We start from the raw sequence: 5519 nt of genomic DNA on the forward strand, positions 1-5519 counted from the left end.
AAGGTATACGTTACTTCCATGTGTCAAACCAGCGTGTATAAGCACTTTTACCAAAGGGAACCAACGTACAGATCTACAAATTTAAATTTATGATGTATACACTACTTTGATATGTCGAACCAGTGTGTATACTCTCTTTTACTAAGGAAAACCTGCGTACAGATCTGTAAATGATAACTTAAACATTACAACTATTCCAGACTTCAGTATTACCTAAATCATCACATTTACATAATAAAGCATGTGTCAGTATTCAGATCTAGACTGTTCAAGATCAAACACATAATGATAATACCCTTAAGCCTTAATGATCTCGGTTGATCAGCGTTATAAGTGCATCCTTAGATCAGATCAAGAAAACCATCAGAAGCTCATTAACCTGCATATATGATTCAACAATTCATAAGATATACAGATACTTGCACACTTGGCCTAATGAGCTTCTCCTCTTTATATAGTTTTAGGCCTTTCTCAATACCATGGACCAAAACTACTTAGGACCAATACCTTGGACCAAATACCTTGGACCAATTACCTTGGGTCAAATACCTTGGACCAAGAAATACCTTGGAACAAAAACTTTGTTTTCCTAAGATATACGCGATTTTCCTTCTGTGAAAGTGCGTGTGTACGTATATGCTCCTTTTTTTCAGTAAATATGCATGTACACGTAGCTTGGTCAAGGTGAACCTGCGTATACCTTTCTTTCTTCATTCTCTGTAGTCTGAACTGTAATTCTTTGCTTTTGACATGCTGCACTATGATCTTTCATCTGAGTGAGTTTCCATCAAGGATAACACCTGTATCATAATGCTAACAATCTCCTCCTTTGGACTTGATGGCAACAACAACACTAAGTCACTCTCCCCCTTTGACATCAAGGGTAAAGGGTGGACCAAGATATTTTTTCCCTTTGACAAACATTATGTTGTTCATGCTCCCCCTGAGTACATGCTGAATTCTCTAATTGAACTCCCATTTTGTACATGCTGAGATGCACTGAAACCATCCATGCTCCCCCTGAGAACAAGCAAAGTCTACAAAAATATTTTCTAAAAGAATAACATGACTCTATAATTCAACTGTGTGAGGATGAACTTCCTATCACCAATGAATCATACATCCATCTCCCAACCAAGTGGGGATATACCAAATTTGACTCATCCACCCAACCAAGTGGGGGATATACCAATTGTTTATAAATGACAAAAACAAGAAATATTACATCATCCATCCCATGTAAAGTGGGAATACAAATTACATCATTTGTCCAAGAGGACTCATTCAAATGTATGAGAAGACATATGACACCCTAGACTTTTACATGAATTGAGCAACAAATGGTATAAATATCTAAAGCCATGGCTAGACTCAACAACCATAATGCCAACAATGCTGAATGTACGTGAAGGCTAATGCTCCCCTGAACTTGTGCTACCTGCCCCACTGTTTTTCTTGTGTGAAAAACATATATGCTCCTTTACCCACATAAACCCGCATGTGCACGTGACTATACTTCATGAAATACACGTATAATAACCCTTCTATGAAGAATTGGATTTAACAGCAGGATGATCCAGCAACTACTCCCAGATTTTTTCTGAGATATTCAAATGTCTCTTTGGGCAGTGGTTTAGCGAATATATCAGCAACCTATTCTTTGGAGGGAACATACTCCAATTTGACCTTTTGTTTAAGCACTTGTTCATGTAGAAAATGGTATTTGATGGGTATGTGCTTGGTCTTGGAGTGCATGACTAGATTCTCTGAAATACTGATGGCACTTGTATTATCACATAGAATGGAGATGGGTGGAGTACATGTGATCTGAATGTCTTGCAAGGTTTGCATCATCCAAAGTAGTTGTGTGCTACAAGATGCAACAGCCAAATATGCTGCTTCAGCTGTAGATAACGCAGTTGAACTTTGTTTCTTGTTGAACCAAGACACTAACCTGGAACCCATATAGAATGCATCACCACTAATGCTTTTTTTGTCATCAACACTTCCTGCTCAATCTGCATCTGTATATGCATGAAGAGTAAGATCTGTATCTCTAGGATACCATAAACCAAAGTTCTGTGTTCCTTGAAGATATTTGAAAATTCTTTTGACTTCCTGAAGGTGTGATTCCTTTTGATTTTCTTGGAATCTTCCAACTATTCCTACTGCATGCATGATGTCAGGTCGGGTACCTGTTAGATAAGCAGACTGCCAATCATGGATCTGTAAGTGGGTTGATGTACTATTGCTGATTCATCATTTGAGCTGAGACTGCATCATGTTACCATTGGGGTACATACGGGTTTAGAATCTTCCATGCCGTACCTTTTCAAGATCTATTTGAGATATTTGGTTTGTGAAAGAAAAATACCATCTTTATTTTGCTGAACTTGTAGCCAAGAAAATAGGTAAGTTCACCAAGCAAGGATATTTCAAATTCTTGCTGCATTATTGAAGCAAAATTCTAACTCATGGATTCTTCATTACTACCAAAGATGACATCATCAACATAAACAACAATAATTAGCAATTTATTAGTGTCAATCTTTGTATATAGATTGCTATCTGCTAACCCTTTTGAGAAACACTGTTGATGTAGATATTTGTCAAGGTGGTGAGGATAGTTTTAGATAGAGGAGGAATAACCTGTTATAGAGTTTTATGAACCCAATGTTTCAGACTACCAAGTGAGTCCATCATCAAGGGATGCATCAATAAATATTCTAAAAATAATAATGATGTATCCAAGAGCTAAATTATTGGGTATATATATATATATATATATATATATATATATATATATATATATATATATATATATGTTATGAAAGAATTAATCTAAGAAATTAGGTCGGCTATTATCCAATTAGTTTGTGAATATTCAGATTTTTATTTTATTTTATTTATTTATTATGCCGTAAGGCGTTTCCCTTTGAAATGAATTACCCCAGCCGATGCCGTGTCCTATTGTTGACCGTAGATTTGTGGTGTTAGACGATTGAATGATGTTGGATCGTTGATCCTCACACTGTCCTTTTGTCTCCCAACCCAATGGATAACATATTGTATGCCTTCGGCAGAGCAAAATCAGGATGCGGCCACCGTGCGTTTCAAATCTACTGTCAATCCAGCACGCCCTATCTCACAATCAACAACGTGAGCTACAGGGTTTTGGGCTACAATCAAAACAATATGAAAATCGCCAGTGGCACAGTTTTTACAGACTGTGGCATTCCTCAAGCTCCTGTTAATCTCACTGCCTCTCTGTTTAAACTTGCTGGTTCGTCCTACCAAAGTATAACCCTGGGAATAGGATGCCGGCAATAGGAAATTTGCCTGTGCTCAATGTCCCAACAGGGGCGTTTGAAAGAAGCGCTCCATCCTCTACCTCCCATGGATACCCGAAAATTTCAGCCAGACTCCCATACTTATGCTTCCCTCTTGCAGGTCTGTCGCAGTACGAATTTCTTACCCCAAGCCAAACTCGTCCATGCCCACATCATATTAACTGGATTTAAGCTCAATAAATTCTTGGACACCAAAATTCTGATTGCGTATGCCAAGTGCGGGAGTCTGGTGCATGCGCGCCGAGTTCTAGAAGAGTTACCGCAACCAAATGTGGTCTCGTGGACAACAATGATCGCAGCTTACTCCAAATACGAGCATGATGACGAGGCTCTGGGATTGTTTTATCGAATGCAGCGATCCGGTATCAGACCAGATGAGTTCACGGTCGCCAGTGTTCTTCCGGCATGTGCTAGCATGGCAGTTCTGGAACACGGTACGCAGATCCAAACCAATATCATTAGAAGTGGGTTTCTGTTTGATGTCTTTGTGGGCACTGCTCTGATAGATATGTATATTAAATGTGGGTGTTTGCGGGATGCACGCAAAGTGTTTGGCGAAATGCCTGCACGAAATGTTGTTTCATGGAATACTATGATCACAGGGTATGCAGAGAATGGAAATCATGAAGAGGCATTGAGTCTATTTTGTGAGATGCAATAGGTTGGCGTTGGACCAGATGAATTCACCTTTGCCAGCATCCTCCCTTCGTGTACCAATCTTGTGGCTTTGGAGCATGGCAGACAGGTTCATGAAGACATTATTAGGAAAGGGCTCCAGTCTGATGTCTATGTGAGAAGTGCCCTGGTAGACATGTATGCTAAATCTGGTAGCATAGAGGACGCTCGCAAATTCTTTGACAAATTTCATTTACAAGATGTGGTCGCCTGGACGTCAATGATTGTTGAGTATGCTCTGCATGGTTACGAGAAGGAGGCCCTGTGCATGTTTGAGCAGATGCAAGATCTTGGCATGAAGCCTGACCATGTTACCTTTGTTGGTGTTTTGTTTGCTTGCTGCCATGCGGGGCTAGTGGATGATGGGTGGCATTACTTTCATTGCATGAGTCGAGATTATCAAATTATGCCTAGAGTTGAGCACTATTGTTGCATGGTTGATCTCCTTGGTCGTTATGGGAAGCTTAATGAAGCTCTAGACTTCATCAATAAAATGCCGACCAAACCCGAAGCTGCTTTGTGGGGAACTTTTCTCAGTGCTTGTAGAATCCATAAGAACATAAAGCTTGGAGAATATGCAGCAGAATGTGTTATTGAGTGTGACCCTGAAACTGCCTCCCACTATGTGGTATTATCAAACATCTACAGAGAGGCCGGTAGATGGAATGATGCTGAAAAAGTGCGAAAAGTTATGAAAGACAGAGGTATAAAAAAGATGCCAGGTTGTAGGTGGATTCAGGTCAATAAGACAGTACATGCTTTTGTTGTAGGAGATGGCTGAGACATGAGAAAGGGAACGTGCTGAAACCAGTTTTAAACCACACATGCCATAGACAATTATGAAGATCAGGAGTCATGTGGCTTGTATATATGTGAATCAAGGAGGCTATTGAAGTATGTGTTGACTGTTTTAACGGATTTTGGATTGGTGGTTAAGCTGGGGTGGTGATATTCCTCTACCAGGTTCAAATCATCAGAGATATTTTTTGCCCTCGTGGACTGTTTTGACCATGTAAGTGCACCGTTGGGTACACCATTCCTTGCAGTTGGGGTAAGGTGCAAGTCTTTGGCAAGTTTGGCAAAACAGAATACCCCAGCTTAGCCAATAGGGTTAGGTGGAAGTCCTGGGAAACTTTGGCAAAACAGAATACCGCAGCTTAGCCAAAGGCTTTTAATTTGAATGTTACACCCAGAGTAGAGAGTAAACATGTTTGCCACATCTCAATAAATAAAAACAAGTTCAAGAAGAAAGGTATGTGGCGACTGCATTCTGCCACCGACTTCATCTCCATGACTTGCACAAAAGTTCCTTGCGCAGAACACCCAGTACTGTTGGTACTAGAAAGATGGACGGTGTTCTAGAAGAACATAGTGGAGACTCATGAAGGGAGCTTCAATCAGGACAGGAGGTAGATCAATTGTCTGAAATAGCTATCTAGGATTTCAAAAAAAAATTGTAATCCTATGACTGAAGGGAGATCAATTGTTTGAAAT

The 5519-nt window shown here is 39.9% G+C and overlaps 1 pseudogene; it reads left to right on the forward strand.

Annotated features, from left to right (window-relative positions):
- Positions 1 to 3348: 3348 nt before the first annotated feature.
- LOC149198183 (pentatricopeptide repeat-containing protein At3g24000, mitochondrial pseudogene) lies at positions 3349 to 4806 on the forward strand (annotated as a pseudogene).
- The last annotated feature ends 713 nt before the right edge of the window (positions 4807 to 5519 follow it).

This window comes from Pinus tabuliformis, chromosome 2_2 (genome assembly GCF_031772625.1).
Source record: "Pinus tabuliformis cultivar Carrire ecotype Pingquan chromosome 2_2, CPIR1, whole genome shotgun sequence".
NCBI lineage: Eukaryota > Viridiplantae > Streptophyta > Pinopsida > Pinales > Pinaceae > Pinus > Pinus tabuliformis.